Genomic DNA, 18,832 nt, shown 5'->3' with positions numbered 1-18,832 from the left:
GAAGAAAGTAAATATCAGTGGAGTAAATCCACTCAGTCTATTCTTCATACAGTCATTTACATATATACCAAATATTAACTATGTATTCATGTCTGCAGATTTAAGGAAACAAAAGACTGCTTCCTTATCACCAAGAACAAAATTAAGATGTGATTGGCGGGGTGAGTATATTTTTATTACAAGTGGAGGGCTGTCATTGGCTAACAAGTTTCTGGCAGCCAGCCAATAATCACATTTTAATTTTCTTCTCAAATTGAAAGGAGCTTGGCCTTTTGTTCACATACATCTAGACATGCAAAAGTTTGTGTTATTTTTAATATTATTTTTAATACAGCAGTTTGAATGCATGGTTATCACTCACTATTGTATATGTTAATAGATATATGAATAGTCTGGGTGGATTAACTGCGCAAATATTTCCTTTCTTTGAGTGCAAATGTTTTGTTTTCAGTTCCAACTAAATGCATTTCTTTAAGTTTGTCTGGGAAGAAGTCACGATCTATGAAAGAAACATTTTCCCATCCGTTCTAACAAGATGTATGATGATGTAATAATATAACACAATTTTTTTCAAATGTAAAATACATCATAAAATTAGTACATAAATAACTTTACAGCATGTGACTTCTTAGTGATGGCTTTCTTTAAGGCCAAGTCAAGAAGAGGATAAGAAGACTTTGGTTTTGGCGGCTAGTAAAAATACCGTTGCAAGCTGAAAGTCTACTCCAATAATAGTGTACACACTTGAATACGACCATTTTTGTCAAATAAAATCATTTCAGATCATTCTGAGTGGGAGCAGTGAAAGTAATCTCATGTTCATTTTAATTCTTTAAGACTGATCATGTGGGATCAAGTCACTCTCTGGTTATCTCTTCTGTCACAGCTGATAGAGAGACTTAATTCATTATAAGGCTAGTAATGAAACTAATAATATAGACCACTAAAATATCAGTAGTATGCAGGAAAGAACAAACCCCCATAAAAATGCACAAAGTTAAAGAAACTACAAGATGCAGTAGTGTCTAGGTATGCCTTATCACGAATAAATTTTGTAAGAATAAGTTCAGGACGACTAGTATCAGGGAGAGGGACATCCTCAGCTGACTTAAGCGCTTAGCTTCAAAAGCTCAATGAAGCAGTTGAGTCTTTTCCCTAGGACCATTAACCAATCTACCATCAACTGTTAGTAGTGGTGGAAGACAAGCCTGACCTAAAGACAGATGATGCCAATTTGGTCCACCACAGATGAGGCTGAGTAATTTCTCCAATGGTGTAATTTTCACTTGAACAATTTTGTCTCCACGCATTGAATTTGGTCTGTTTGTCATGGTAGGCTACTTCATGCATCATCAAACAGAATTGATCATTTGTCCTAAATTTGATGACCTTTCTAGGGTCATATCTTATTAAAATAGCCATCAGCATTTCATTTAACTTCTTCTTGGGATCAGAATCTAATGTAGCAACTGAAATATTAATGGCCTGATGGGCTTCAATAATGCAATCCCAATTGGCTCTGGATTTCAGCCAGACCATTTTTCCAGTGGTGGAATTAGGAATACAGGTATACTGATTGACAGATATGTCCATATCAATGTGCAGTGATCAAAGTACCTACAGTCATACTAACCATGCCTTGAGGTTAGGTTCCAGACCCCATTCTTGCCAAGGTAGAATTTTCGAGTAAGTTTGGCACAGTCTCTAAATGCTAATAAATGTATTTCTAGAGTTCAAATGCTAAATATATTGGAAAATCATGCTCTAAAGTATTAGCTAACTTTTACATGAAATTAAGGAATACTTTATAATTTTCATTTTAAGTTAGCTTAACTCAATATCTTTTAATAAAAGAAATAAATGGTTGGCGTAAAGTGTGTGTGAATTCGTATACTATTTCTCTCTTTCTCCATTCACAAGTCTATTTTTAGAATCTTCTCAGTAACCTCATTTTAAGAACTTCTTTATTCTGTTTCTTTCTCTTTGTTCTGAAATGCTCTGTTTCTAAGTTTTGGAATGGCACATTTACAGTTCGTTGAGGTACGTGTAAAATTAGATAAATTTAAAATGACCTACTTTACAGGTAAAGACGTACAGAGAAACAGTAATACAGTATACACCCAGTATTCGCGGGGGATGCATATCGCACCCCCCCTCCTCGAATAACTAAAATCCGTAAATACTTAACTAAAAACACTTAGAACTGCCTATTTTGATAGTTTAAACACAAGAAAAACCCCACAAAAATGCCTATACCTGAGTATTTTAATAGTTTATCACAAAAAGTGTATTTAATCATGAAATTATGAAAATACAGTAATTAGTGAATATTTCTCAGTGAAAAATACCACGAATGGGTGAATTTTCCGCAAATAATGGGTAGATACATTCCACAGAGAAATCCGCGAATATGGGAATCCGCAAATCGTGAGAAAGCGAATAAGGGAGGTTTAGTGTACGTAGGTTGTAAAATATGTGTGAGTATCAACTACAAACAAGAGAGAGAGAGAGAGAGAGAGAGAGAGAGAGAGAGAGAGAGAGAGAGAGAGAGAGAGAGAGAGAGAGAGAGAGAGAGAATTACAAGAATCCTTTGACCCGCTAACTGGCAGCACTCCCCGTTCCTGTAATATTAAACTGACATATCTGACAGCTTTGTCTTCGAGCTTCTCTTCAACACATTAACAAAAGATGAGGGGAAAGATATTTGTTGTTTAAAATACGTATCACATACGAATTTTGTAATTACATTTATTATTATAAAAATTGTTATCTATTATTATTATTAATCTTATTAATATTTGAAAATTAGTACTTATGGTAAATCATTTATTTATCATACAAAACAAATATTGTAAACATATACATGTACCATAAAAATTCTCTCATCTCAGTAAGAGAGAGAGAGAGAGAGGGAGAGAGAAATTATTATTTTTATCATTTAAGGTTATTTAATTTACACATAAAAGCTTGAAAACTTATAAATTACATAAAAAATTAAATACGATATTACTGTATACTCATATATTCACAGGCCTTTGACTTTACACAACAGCCGGACCATCTGTGAATATGAGATCCAATCTTATTACCAGCAATATGCGTGGGTTCCTCTATTAGCTGGACAAAATCGGAGGATACACAGAAATCAAGAGCAGACCAGCCATGCTGATCTGTGGAATTTGGATATTTTATCACACGATGAAAATACAGCAAAAATATATATGAGGATGGCATAAAGTATAAATAAAAAACCATAAGGGTAACAACACAAAACATGCTCCATCAAGTCAGACGTCTACCTAGCCCTCTTCACACATCTAACACTGTATCCCCGACCCCTTCCAGCCTAGGAAACTGCTCCCCAGCTCCACCGATCCTCCTCTACACAGCCTTACTGCCCCTCCTCTCCCATGGAGCCCAGCCATCTGACCCACCCACCCACCTTGGAAACTTCTCGAGGACTCCCACACTCCACAAAACCATTTCTAAGTGTTTATGAGTTAAGCAGTGTTACCAACCACTGGAACGGGTTTTTTTTAATTTTTTAAAATTTATATACAGTCGACCCCCACTATTCACGGTTCAGCATTTGCGGCTTCAATTAATAGCAGATTTTTCTGTGGAACGTATCTCCAAATTATTCACGGAAAATTCGCCTATTTGCGGATTTTTCCAAGGAGCAATATTCACTTATTACTATATTTTCATATTTTGACTAAATATACATTTTATGATAAAATTTACAGTACTAATTTTCAAATATTAAGATTAATAAGATAAAATAATAATAATAATAATAATAATAATAATAATAATAATAATAATAATAATAATAATAATAATAATAATACTGTACCTGCAATAATAATAATATAATATAATAATAATAATAATAATAATAATAATATGATTAAATCACACAGGTTACTCACCAGTGATGAGTGTTGATTAAAGATGATGATGAATTAGCCATGTAGTCTGACGAATGACAATGAATATATGGCTGCACAGCAAAGCAGAGGAGTTACATCTCCTCTAGGGGTGCCCCTTCCCCTTCTTCAGGCACTTCTTCAGGGGTTTTGGGAGGCAGCATCATGTTGATGTTTTTCCTCATGATGACTAACAGTTTATTATAGGGCTCCATGGCAGCATTAAGGGCATTAGAAAAATTAGTGGAGCATTCCATATAAGGATCCCATTCCTCTACCATCTGCTGAAGCTGCCTGCCTTTCCTTATAATTCCATACAGACATTCCATATCTTCCAAATCCTGGTCCATGGGGGGTGGGGTGGGGTCAAAGAGTAAATGAATGAGGGTAGCGACTTCTTCTCCACCAAGGGGCCCCGCAAGGATTCTCCCTTCTGTATTCCTTCTCGATGAAGTAGATGGTGCTCTTGTTCAGGCCATAATGGGCTACTTCGTCATAATTTTTCCCCTTCACTCAACATTATGATAACTTCTACCTTCTCTTGGTGTGTCACAACCTTCCTCTAGCACTTAGACTCTTGTCCAGATGCCGTAGAAGAGGCAGGGCATTTAGGAGGCATCTTAGGGCACAATTCAAAAAGATATACACTGATTAAAACTACGCAGCGAAACGAACAGTAGCAGCCTACACAGTGAAGCTGGGTCATTTGAGCGCCGTATACTTTGTGCACCATGTACGGCGCATACTGTACATTTTATTGAAATTTTGCTGTGTTGTAAGATGATTTTGAAATGATATCAAAGTGTTTTAGGATGATAGTAGAGCATATCTATAATACGTGGGTAGTTTGTAGAACGACGGGACTACCTCCAAATGAAACGTTAGGTTTGTTTACTTCTGCCGAACCTGTCACGTCGTTCTACAATATTTTAATTCTACCATATTTTCGTGACTACATTTTTTATGATAAATAAATTATTTATGTACTAATTTTCAAATATAACAGTAATATTAATGTAAACACAGCAAAATATCCATTTTTTTTTAAATTATTCACCCCAAGCTAAACACAAAGCTTGTGAACCAAACATGCTTCTTGGGTAGGTTAAATACTTACATGCAATGCTACTTGACACACTATTGGCTGGCTTTTGCAAAGCTGCCAATCCAGGAGCACCAATCATTTTGCTCGGCATTCTTGTGGCAATGTACTGCATGATCCTGCATCTCTACCAGTTCAGCGCGCATCCTTATGCTGTTCAGTGATTCACGTATTTGTTCGCTATTTTCATCTGTCCAACTGGCGAGGATGCTTGATGGAGAGGGCTTCAATAAGATCACCCTGGATGAAGTTGGCTCCCTCACTGATGCCTGCTCTGACCCCCAAGATGGACAAGGATTTGGAAGAGCTAAAGAAGTCTGCCAGCGAGGAAGAAGACACGGCAGGTTCAGGGGACGAGCAGGAGGAGGAGGATGAGATCCTGTCTTTGGAACATCTGTCCAGACTTTTGAGGACACTCAAGGTGGTGCAGGAGAATTCTTTGGCATGGGATCCTTATATGGAATGCCCCCTAAGGTTTAATAGTAATGGCCTTGATGGATTAATGAGGCCTTATAACAGTCAGCATAAAGATGCAGCAACAGCAGTTGCCTATCACCATGTATTTCGTGGTGGTGAAGGACCCTCGAAAGCCTCTCAAAACCCCTGAAGAAGTATCTGAAGAAGTGCCTGAAGAAGCACCTGAAGTAGGGGAAGAGGCACCCCCAGAGGAGATGTAACTCCTCTGCTTTGCTGTGCAGTCATATATATCTTCAATGTTATTCATCAGAATGCACAGCTAATTCATCGTCATCACCTTTAAACATTCATCACTGGTGAGTACCCGTACGATTTAATCATAATCTTAAACTTTGAGTAAATCGTACAGGCAGTCCCAGTTAACCCTTAAACACCCGACTGGACGTATAAGTAAATTAGAGCTAAAATTATCTTCAATAGAGATTGTGAAGCGGATGTTTGTCGTCGACTACAAAATTTCAACCTTCAGTCAGCATTTCAAACCGAAATGGTCGAAAAATGCAATTATCAGCTAAAACTCTTACATTCTAATATTCAATCATTTACCTTCGTTTTGCAACAAATTGAAGTCTCTAGTACAATATTTGATTTATGGTGAATTTTTGAAAAAACTTTTTCCTTACGCCCAGTAGCGGTAACTCGGCCGAAAATTTTAGAAATTCTTTCGTCATTTTGTCGTAATTTTTCCACCGTTTTATATTAGCCGTTACATAAAGTTTTATATATGAAAATGTGTGCAATTTCATTTAAAATCCAACAAGAAACAACCCATGGTTGTAGCTTTTATCAGTTTGGAAATATTTTCATATAAATCACAATAAGTGCCAAAATTTCAACCTTCGGTCAACTTTGTTCGACGAAATGGTTGAAAAAGCATGAATATGGAGTAAAACTCTTACATTCTAGTAATATTCAATCATTTACCTTCATTTTGCAACAAATTGGATGTCTCTAGCACAACATTTCGATTTATGGTGAATTTTTGAAAAAACTTTTCCTTATGTCGCTAAATAGTAACCTCGGCCGAACATCTCAAAAATTCTTTCAAATCGCTGTTGTAATTTTTGCACCATTTTATATTGAGTGAATTACATAAACTTTTATATATGAAAATGTGCACAATTTCATGTAGAATACAACAAATAACTCATGGTTGTGGCTTTTATCAGTTTGAAATATTTTCATATAAATCACAATAAATAGAAAAAGTGCGACTTTAGGTCAACTTTAACTCGGCGAAATGGTTGGCGCTTTCAATTGTAGCTAAAACACTTACAGTCTAGTAATATTCCAATCAATTACCTTCATTTTGCAGCAAGCGAGAAGTCTCTAGTACAATATTTCGAGTTATGGTGAATTTGAGAAAAACTTTTCGTTCGTGTGTTTACAATTCATGCATCATTTGTATTAATATTTTCTATAATGTTGCTTTGATACGTTTTACAATTTGTTATATACCAAAATCGCCATAATTTAGCGTACAATACAAAAGAAAAAAATTAACCCATTAGCTTTAACTGTTTTGCTCACAGCGATTTGTATACAATTATATATGAAATATTTTTTTAAACGCTGTCATATATTTCAATATTTATATATTAATGATATTTTTTCATTTCTGATGGTTGCGCATACTAAACTTCAGGCAATGTCAAAAAAGGGCAAATGAACTCTTAATCTTAAAAACTAGCGTGCTGTGATTTTTAAAAAACTTTTTCGCTTCAGTGTAACTCTAACGCCACCGACATACGGCGAACACTTTAAGTAAATAGAGGCTCGGCATTTAAAGAGGGTTAATGGTAGACTAACGCTGGCGATCAGTTTAATGGTAAACGTCTAGCGACAAAAATTGGCAATTTTCAGCGCCAAAAATCGCCGATTTCCGCTTTTCGGCGCCGATAATTGGGTATTGGCGCCGATACATACCTAACAGAGGTGCCGATAACCAAAAATCAACGCTTTTTGGCACCAATAACCTCTGAAAATCACTGAAAAAGCGCCGAAATCGCCGATTTTCGGTTAGCGGCAATTTTCGGTTATCACCACATCCTCAGAAACGGAACCCCGCCGATAACCGGGGAATACCTGTAAAGTGTTTTAGGGTAACAGTTTAAGGTATATTTTTGTTTGAACTATTAAAATAGACAGTTGTAAGCATTTTAGTTTAGGTATACTGTAAGTACTGTTGTTTGGTGTTTGAACTATTAAAATAGGCAGTTATAAGCGTTTTAAGAAGAGGTCTCAAGTATTCGCGGATTTTTGCATTCATGGGTGGTTGTGGTCCCTAACCCCCATAAATACCAGGGTTCTACTGTTCTATCAAATATTTCTGGGTCCTTGGTCCTTGGTCCTTGGTGGTGTGTGTTGGATAACAAGTTCCGGATAATGGCGACTCGGATAGCTGAAGGATTACTATACCAATTAATCGCATTCAGTTTTATTTCTAAGTTGATAACCTTTCTTGTGGTTTTGGCTGGCTGAAGTGTTGACGATGGTCTTCTTGTCAACATACTGCAGCTTAGTACAAACTTTTTTTAAATACTCAATGAAGTATATATGAAAGCTATACAGCTATTATTCTCAGGACTTACTGTAGTGTTGAGAGAGAGAGAGAGAGAGAGAGAGAGAGAGAGAGAGAGAGAGATCAGATGTTTGTATGGTCACACATTATGCTCACTACCAGGACCACTACTAGTGACTGCTGCCCGCTGTACATGTAAACTTTTTTAGAATTTTTGTTTTATCTTTAATTTCTTTATTTTTGGCTACTGTTGTCAGTGTGGATTGTCATAGATTGCATTTCTTGTAAGACGATGCTAAGCTGTAAGCACAACAGTCCACCAAATCAGGGTCCTCTTAACCCTTAAACGCCGACTGGACGTATCATACGTCGACTAAAATTGTCTGTTGGGTGCCAAGTGGACGTACCGTACGTCGACTACAAAAAATTTCAACCTTCGGTCAACTTTGACTCGACCGAAATGGTCGAAAAACGCAATTATGGCTAAAACTCTTACATTCTAGTAATATTCAATCATTTACCTTCATTTGCAACAAATTGGAAGTCTCTAGCACAATATTTTGATTTATGGTGAATTTTTGAAAAGAAGAAAAAAGCTTTTCCTTCTGTTGTAGCGGTAACTAGGCGAAAATTTCAGAAATTCTTTTAAATCATTTTGTCGTAAGTTTTGCACTGTTTTTATATTAGCCGTTACATAAAGTTTTATATGAAAATGTGCAATTTCATGTAAAAATACAATAAATACAACCCATGGTTGTAGCTTTTATCGATTTTGAAATATTTTCCATATAAACCAGGATAACTGCCAAAATTTCAACCTTGGTCAACTTTGACTCTTGAAATGGTCAAAACGCAATTGTAGCGCTAAAACTCTTATGATCAGTAATATTCAAATCAATTTACCTTCATTTTGCAACCAATTGGAAGTCTCTAGCACAATATTTCGATTTATGGTGAATTTTTGAAAAAAACTTTTTCCTTATGTCGGCGCCAGAAATTCTTTCGTCACGTTGTCGTAATGTTTTCCGTTTATATTAGTCGTTACATAAAGTTTTATATATGGAAATGTCGCGCAATTTCATGTACAATACAAAAAAAAAATAACTCGTAGCTGTAGCTTTTATCAGTTTGAAATATTTTCATATAAATCGCGATAACTGCGGAAATTTCAACCTTGGTCAACTTTAACCGACGAAATGGTCGAAAAACGCAATTATAAGCTAAAACTCTTACATTCTAGTAATATTCAATCATGTACCTTCATTTTGCAACAAACTGGAAGTCTCTAGCGCAATATTTCGATTTATGGTGAATTTCTGAAAAAAAAAACTTTCCTTACGTCTGCGCGCGGTAACTCGGCCGAACATCTCAGAAATTCTTTCGTCATGTTGTCGTAATGTTTGCATCGTTTTGCATTAGTCGTTACATAAACTTTTATATATGAAAATGTAAGCAATTTCATGTAGAATACAACAGAAAATAGCTCATGGTTGTAGCTTTTATCAGTTTTGAAATATTTTCACATAAATCACGATAAGTGCCAAAATTTCAACCTTCTATCCCAACTTTACAACTCTTCGAAATGGTTGAAAAAGCATGGTGTAAGCTAAAACTCTTACATTCTAGTAATATTCAATCATTTACCTTCATTTTGCAATAAATTGGAAGTCTCTAGCACAATATTTCGATTTATGGTGAATTTCGAAAAAACATTTTACTTAAATCACGCGGTAGCACCGGCGAACATCTCAGAAATTCTTTCGTCACGTTGTCGTAATGTTTGCACCGTTTTATATTAGTCGTTACATAAAGTTTTATATATGAAAATGTGCGCAATTTCATGTAGAATACAACAGAAAATAACTCATGGTTGTAGCGTTTATCAGTTTTGAAATATTTTCATATAAATCACGATAAATAGAAAAATTAGACTTTAGGTCAGCTTTGCTTTCGACCCGAGTAGTGACTGCAATTATCAAGCTAAAACACTTACAGTCTATTAATATTCAATCAATTACCTTCATTTTCAACAAACAGGAAGTCTCACAGCATAATATTTCGATTTATGGTGAATTTTGAAAAAACATTTTTAGATCCGCGGCGTTAATTCATGCATCATTTGTGATAATATTTCGCTGTGTTGCTGATTGTTTACAATTTATTATATACCAAAATGTCGCAATTTGTAGTGTAATACAAAAAAAAAAAATAACCCGTTAGCTTTAACCGTTTTGCTCACAGCCTTGATTTGTATAAAATTATATATAGAAATTTTTTTGTGCTGTCATATTTCAATATTTATATATGATATTTTTCATTTCTGATGATTTGCATGCTAAACTTCAGGCAATGGCAAAAGGAGCCACAAATAGACTCTTAATCTTAAAAACTAAGCGTGCTGTGATTTTTTGAAAAAACTTTTTTCCGCTTCGGCGCTAACTCCCGAACGCCGCCGGCATATGGGAGACGTTTTTGTAAATAGAGGCTCGGCGTTTAAGGGTTAACTTCTGTTTGGTTTACAAGGAACCTTAAGATTTCAGCTATCCAAAGAGTAGGGACATGGAAGTGTCCGTCTACATTTACTATCCTCTACCTAAGAGATGTTACACATAAATATTTATGTGTACAGTACTCGTTCAGGAATCTAGTCGCAGCAAGACAGATGGAAGAAGTGGTGCACTCTTCATTCTTCTCCTCATTTTAATCTCTTCATCCTTCATCCATCTTGGAGAAGCTGATTTCTGAATTAAAGAAATGCTGTAGTTATGTCACTTGAATGATATTCCATTTTCTGCATTTGTTGAAGTATTCATGATAAACCATTACTTCACTTTCAAGTTGTTTTTGAAAATTGATTCCTGACCTTTTCAGTCCCCATGATCCTGAAACATCTGAATCTCACTATAACTTGGAATAATTTTCTCTTGCCTTCCCACGTAAATAGTACTTCAATTATGGCTACAGTGGTTTGTAAAACACTTTGAAGTGTTTAGAAAATAAAACCAACATTTCAATAGAAACCCTCCTCCCAGTCATAATTCTGCTGTTTCAGTTGCACAAGAAAAGAAGTGAGGCCAGGCTATTTCTCTCTCACTGAGTAGATCCAAAAAGATGCACAGGCTCATGTCACTCAGTGGTTGCTTTTCTAACTATTCTTCTCCATCTTCAAGAGTTCAGAAGCTACATGTCCAAAGAATTCAACACTGCTAATTTAATGCTAAGGATAAGTGATGTGTTTGCACAGAAAAATTCTGTTCAATTTTATAAAGGCTGCAAATGCATGCTAAGTTCATGAATGCAAACATAGCTGTGCATGAGAAGTTATTGTTGAGGCCTTTAATAGGATACAGTATAGACACATTACGATTACCAAAGAAGTTGAAATCTTTCAATTAAGGCTAAGCAAGAGCAAAAATTCCTCTAAACAGCCATACAAAAAAGCAACAGAACAATCAAGCAAAAGATACAAATGGAATTAAGAGTAAAAGAAGAACTTATGAATACCCATAGAGAAATTTCAAATACTGTATTCACAAAAGCATGTAAACAATGGGATGTCATTGACAAAGTGCAAAAAACACATATAAAACCATAAAATTATTCAAGTTAACTATGTAAGAACACAGGTGGATACAAATACGCACATAAGATGAAATGTATGACACAACATTCATTTCATCCTGGAAACTGCCTGCTGACTATGGAGTCAAATGAAGAAGAACACTGATTCCTAGCATCTGGCTCATGGTCCAGTTGAATGGCCCACCTGGGCAAGCAATAAGACTTTCTTCGACCCTAAATCAGTATAACTAGGTCTGTTTATGGAGTGAAGACTAAATATGACTGATGGAGTTCATATAACAATCAGTATTGCACATTATCTTCTTCAATCTCCAACGCTTTATCATTTTGTAATCAAAATCACCAAACAATATTATACAAGATATTACAAAATTAATACCACATACAGTTCAAAGATCTGTGGGCACAGTGATCAAAGAACTTAGTATTTGAGCTGTATATTCCTCCACAGTTTGGGCATCCAACACGTTTCTCCTGAGTATGACTTCTTACGTGGTCAGACAGCCTTGTAGGGTTCTTGAATGTGCAGGAACAGCCTGCAAACAACATTTTCTTAATCAAAATATGTTTCTAATAAATCTAAAGTCTGCCATAAGCAGCATAATGCACTCATCTGCATTACTATTATAAACTAACCTAATCAAACCCTAAGACAAAAATTATATTTTCATAATAAAATTAAGTTTCATATATACTTACCAAGTGATTACATAGCCATAGTTCCTAACTTGCACGCCAGCCTTTTATTTTAAAAATCGCAGTAGCACTTTGATTGTTTAGCGTCAGTGACACACTCCACCCACTAACAGGAGGACTGGAAACGACTTAGCAGATAACCTCATTCTGTTTAAGCCCTTATGTCCATCAGAGGGGAGAGGCGGGCTCTGATTCGTAATTATTTGGTAGTATCTTATGTGAAACTTAATTTTATTGTAAAAATATCATTCTCATATTAATGTACAGAAGTAATTACATAGCTGAATCACACTGAAATGAGGGGTGAGATACATGGACATATTCTACTTCAAAACATTAAGACATGGTAATACCTTTGAAAAAGAAAAAATGGCTAGCTTTGAAACAATGCTTGTCATTTCCTTACCTGGTAAGAGAGCTACTGCAGGTGAATACTACCTCTGGCTGGTACTCATCTTAAACTGTAGTGGCATGGCAGTTGAGCCGTGGGTCACTCATACATAAGTGGGAGCCTTGCAGCAGAGGATAGGCCTGATTGCTGACAAGGCATACTAACCCCCTTTGCCCTGGCTGCATTACCAATATAAAAACAAGCAGACAATGCTGTCACCTACACTGAAAAACCTGGCCCATCCACTGACTGATGGGTACTTCAGACACATTGCCCCTGGCTCCCCAAAACTCAACACCTTACTTCAGGCAGAGATCAGAGAATTCCTATGCTTCCTCTAATACCATGCAAGCCATGATAGCCAATACAGGTACTGCAATTTCATGCTGTTTCAACTTTTTTTTTTTAAGTAGTGAGACACAAAAGATCAATTTGCATTTTCCAGTGAGTGATTAAGAATGAAGGGACATATTGTGCTGAAAGCTAATGAAATAGAATTGCCCTGACATCATGAGCTTTCACTTTAGAAAGTAACAAAGCGTCACTCCTGAGAATCTGACAGTGCACCTCAGAAATTAAGTCCCTCAGGAAGAAGGACAATGCATTCTTAGTCAAAGGGCAAGACGGGCTCTTGACAGAACACCAGAGGTTACTGGAAGGCCCTTTGATCTTCTTGGTCCTGCTCACGTTATACCTGAAAGCCCTAATAGGACAAAGAACTCTCCCATCTACCTCAGAGCCAAGGATGTCTGTTAAGCTCTTAATGGAGTAAGAATGGGCCCAGGGCTTGGATGGATACTTTCGTCCTTGGCTAAAAAATCCAAGGGTGAAGGAGCAAACCGCATCTCCTTGTGAATAACCTACCCTTTAATCCATGGCTTGGATCTCGCTAATACGTTCAGCAGTAGCCAAGGCCACAAGGGAGAGAGTCTTCCACGCACGGTTTTTCAGAAAAGAGGAACGTAGGGATTCAAAAGCGGGACCTATCAGCCACTTCAACACTACGTCCAGGTTCCAGGAGACCAGATCTTCCTTCCTTTGCTTGGACATACCAAAAGGACTTCCTTGAGTCATTGAATTTGGGTTTAACGAAAGATTTAGGTCCCTGTGCTTAAACACTGAGCTAAGCATAGCTCGATACCCCTTAATGGCGGAGGATGAGAGATTTCTAGATCTCCTCAGATAAAGGAGGAAATCCACAATTAGGGTCACAGATGTCTCAGAAGAAGAGACATTGTGTCTGTGACACCAGCTTCAGAAAATTGCCGACTTAGCCTGGTAGATGCAGCTAGCAGACTGACACCTGCATCTTGCAATAGCCTCTGCAGCACGTTCAGAAAAAACTTTTGCTCTGACAAGCTCCAGACAATATTAAGCCTTTCCAGGCAAACAAACCACCCTTGATGAGTATCTCTAGAAGTGAGGTTGTCACAGTGAACCTGGCTTTTTGGGAATGAGTCTCAGAGAGTCACAACAGCTGTAGCAGGTCCAGAACCAAATTTCTTTCACAGGTCAGAACAGAACTATGAGGGTCATCATACCAATGCAATGAGCCTGAAACTTGTTCAGCACTTCCCTGACCATGTTGAAATGCAGAAAGGCGTAGAGGTCCAAGTTGGACCAATCTTGCAGCATGGCGTTTGTTACCCATGCTAGAGGGTCCAGGACCAGAGAACAAAAGAGGAAGGCAATGGTTACTTGAGGTGGCAAACAAGTCCAATGTCAGCCTGCCCCATAGATTCCACAGATTTCGACAGACCAGGGTATCCAAGGTCCACTCAGTGGGAAGGACCTGCTTCCAACAGTTTAGTTCGTCTGCCAGAACCTTTAGTTTGCCCTGAATAAATCGAGTGACTAGAATCACTCGATTTTGATCTGCCCACAGTAGAAGGTCTCTTGATTGTCTGGCAGAGAGTGAGTGAGTGCCTCACTTGCTTTCATATTTACATTAAGGCTGTGGTACTGTCTGAATGGACTACCACAGTCTTGTTATGAACTAGTGTCGAGAAGCACTGAAGCCCTACATGAATCGCTCTCAACTATCTGATGTTGATGTGAAGGTACTGTTCTTCCAGGGACCACATCCCAGAAACTCCCCAGTTCCCCGAGAGGGCTCCCCAACCTAGATCCGAGGCATCTGAATAGAAGTCTAAGTCTGGGCTCAGAGGATGAAGGGACTTTCCTTCCGAAAGTCTTTGTTTGGACAGCCACCACTGCAGGTCTGACTTGATCTCCGGGTTTATAGGAAACACGTAGGTGTCTGGCTGTGTTTCCCTGTCCCAGTTGGCTTGAGGTAGTGCAAAACTCTCATATGAAGTCTGCCTAACTTGATGAATGTCTCAATGGATGACAGAGTCCCCAGTAGGCTCATCCACTGATGGGCTGAGCAAGATGAAAGGGCTAGAAACTTGTAATGGACCGCCTGAAGGCACCTGGCGATTCCCTTGGCAGACAGAAAATCCAAAAAAATTCCGAGAGTTGAGACTGATCCCCAAACAGAGGCTCTCTTGCGACATGGTCAACTGGGACTTCTGAAGATTGGCGATAATGCCCAGTTCCTGAGTGAAAAGAAGAATTGTTCTAGTCACACTTTTCATTAAAGGTGACAAGAAGTCGAATATAGACTGATGTTTTATATATTAAGTAAGCCATTTTTGCTGGGGAGCAAGGACTCAAGTGAAAACTTGAGGTGCAGTAGAGAGTCAAAAACAATGGTATTGAAACTGGAAGATTTTGTTCTGGAGGAGGAATTTTGGATACCTCCTGGAGTTTGCACTGATGGGGATATGAAGTATGCATCCTGCATATCCAAGGTTATCATCCAATCACCCTGGTGAATGGATAATGGGACTGCCTTGTTCATCTCCATTTTGAACTTCGTCTTCCGGACAAACAGATTGAGGGTGCTTCCATCGAGGACTGGTTTCCACCCCCCTCGATGTTTTGGGGACCATAAAAAGACAGTTGTAGAAGCCCTCTGAGCTGGTGTCCTCGACCTCTTCTATGGCTCTCTTTTGGATGAGGGAAGATACCTCCTCCAAAATTACTGAATGTTTCTCTGAGCCTCTTCAGCAGGCCATCAAGGTGATGGGAGAAGTGATCAAAGGCAGTCTCTTCTGGAATGGGATGACATAGCCCTTCTTCAGAACCTTGACAATCCATGGCTCTGCCCCTCAAATCCTCCTGCCTCTCCTAAAACTCGAGGGCCTGGCAGTCCTATTGGCGCCTGAAGGACTTCCCTTCTCATTTCTTGACAGGACTTGATTGAACCATTTTGATGGCTCTGGAAGAGAGTGGATATAAGGCGGGTTCTAGGCTGTGACCTTGGTTTACCTTCCTCGAAAGGGCTGCTGAAGAGGGAGAGGGTGTCTTGCGACTCATGCGGCAGAAGAATCGTGAGCATTTGGAAGGCTGTGACAGTAGATCCTGATGGACTTCTTTTGGAGATTAAGCAATTCCTTCAGTGTCATGCGGGAAAAGGTGATGGGGCCAAAGGCAAAAACAAAAGGGCCGATTTCTGGGTCTGTGTAACCCTTTTAGTTGTAAAGGAGTACCATAACTCCCTCTTCTTCAACATTCCCGAGGAGAAAAGAGCCGCAAGCTCAACAGAGCCATCCCTGATGGCCTTGTCTGCTCAAGACAATACTCCTAGCCAGTCTGAGGCAATGTCTTTCTCTAACCCCTTGAAACCCTCAGTTTTCTTGGCCAGAGCTCTGACTGTCCAGTCCAAGAAACTGAAGACCTCAAGCACCTTGAAGGGTCCTTAACAAGGCCAGTTAAGTTCAGCCAGCGAGCATAACCTTCATGGCAAAACGCCAGGCGTCGGGAGTGATGAGGCGGAGGGCCCGCCGGAGGGGGCAGACTCCCAAAGAGGCTCCAGGTGACAAATACAACAGATACCTCCCTACGGACTAAGTGCGAGGAGGAATGGCAAAGGACTCTTTATCTTGCTCCTCACCCAACGAGAGCCAATCATCAACTTCCTTCAGAACTTTCTTGGGTGACAAAGAGCACACCATCTTGGAGGAATTTTCTTGAGAAATCCCATAATTTCAGCTAACTGCTGTTTAATGGGTGCCAAGGATGGCTCATCATGGTCTAAAAGGGGAGACCCACATCTGGAAGCAGGAGCCTGAAGCTCAGAAGACAGAGGCAGGTACTGAAGAGCTGGTGTAAGGTGCTCAGGAGCTGGAGCTGGGCGTTTGGGAGCTGGAGCTGGTGCCAGGTGCTCGGGAGCTGGAGCCAGATGCTTGGGGGCTGGCGTCAGGTGCTCGGAAGCTGGCACCAGGTGCTCGGGAAGCAGCACCAGGCACTCAGGAAGCGGCGCCGAGTGCTTGAATGATAACGATGGGTGCCTGAGAGGGTTTGTTGGGCACTTTGGGGCCAAGTAAGGGCACTCAAGAGAGGTCCTCGGGCTGCCCAATGTACCTTACTCCCCGAAGCGTAGTGCTGGACAAAGGCAGAGACAGAGGGATCCACAGCGAAGCTGAAGGAAGGCTGTGGGATGCAGCTAGCCTCCTTATAATGCTTGACAAGAAGCAGAGAACGGCAACCATCATCTGCGTGTATTTTCAATGGCCATGAAGAATCAAGAAAGCATTTAAGAGCCTCCTGTCTATTGCCAGAATCCTGGGAACTGGATGATAACTGGTGCACATCCATCAGATGCCTTTCAGTGGCTGTCTGTCAATACCCAGTGAAGCGATGCAGGCTCGGCTGTGAACGCCTTCTGAGGGGCCCAACCCCATTAGCCTCCACGGACAGTATGTTTCCTCCCAGGTTTGGGGAGTAGCAGCCCAGTGACTTTGATCTAAGAAGACAATGGGCCAGATAGTCACCTCCCTTCACTTGCACAACACTTTCACCTGCTCTGAGTTGATTTCCCTGTCCTTACACCAAGGAACTAACAATGGCATCAGGATTTATTTGGTGATGAAATTCATTCTCGCTTTAATGTGGTTCAGATTCACAATAAGCTCAGCAGGTCCTGTTGCTAAGTAACCAATTGGTTCTTAGCCACATAAAATAGTCCCTAATCCTTCGGGCCAGCCTAGAGCTGTTAATCAGCTCAGTGGTCTGAAATAAAGCAGAATATACTTAAACTTTTGGAAACAGGGAGCCAGGCACGGAAGGTGGATTAAAGTAGGAGGCTAGTAGCAGGAGAGAAAGAGGAATGAGGAAGAGTTGGCACTGGGTGCTTTCGGGAGCTGCTGCGTGCTTTCAGACACGTTCTCAGCTCTAGAGCCGCTATACTTCTTCTTATTTTTACTCTTCCCAATCATTACATTCAGCACAGGTTCTCTCCTTCCACATTCCTGCCTTTACATTACTGCAAATTGTATGAGTCATATGAGTTTTGATCAATCTGGTTTTGCAACTATACAGCTACAGTAGCAAAAACTAGATGAACTTTGAATCGAACATAATAATACCAACTAGAAAAAACGGTTGAAAGCTATAGGCTTGAAGGCTACTAGAAATAAGCAATATTTCACTGAAATCAGTTATTCAGCAAAAACCAATGGACAAAAGCTGCCGCAAACACCCAATGTTTACTCGAAAGCCGGCAGAAACAGAATGAGGTTATCTGCTAAGTTGTTTCCAGTACTCCAGTTAGTGGGCGGTGCTTGTCACCTACACTAAACTATCGAAGTGCTACCGCAATTTTTTAAATAAACGGCTGGTGCACAAGTTAGAAACTATAGCTATGTAATTCCTTGGTAAGTTACTTATATGAAACCCTTAAATCTCATGCAGCTAATCCCAATGAATTCCTTTTTCCAGTGGTAAATCTTACCACTGAAATGATGTAACCAATTATTGCCCTACCTCAAATTTCAATATTTACTATAAATTCAGTGAAGTAAAGAGGGTACCAGAAAATATCAGGAACATGTCAACAGTGAAACAGTGATTACTGCGTTCTCCAAAGAGGAAAACGAAATGCCTTACCTTGTCAGTAACACAAATACTGTTTATTGTCATCTGGATCAACACATAGAATGTGACTCTGGATATGCCAGTAAACAGCAGGCAGAAGCAAATCTTTCATCACATAACCCACTTTTTTCAGAATGGCTCCAGGAATCTCGGGAGTCATGTTGCGCCTGATGAATCTACAACACACTGAAATG

The sequence above is a fragment of the Macrobrachium rosenbergii genome, chromosome 56, assembly GCF_040412425.1.
Source record: "Macrobrachium rosenbergii isolate ZJJX-2024 chromosome 56, ASM4041242v1, whole genome shotgun sequence".
Classification (NCBI taxonomy): Eukaryota; Metazoa; Arthropoda; class Malacostraca; order Decapoda; family Palaemonidae; genus Macrobrachium; species Macrobrachium rosenbergii.
This window is presented reverse-complemented; position numbering follows the sequence as displayed.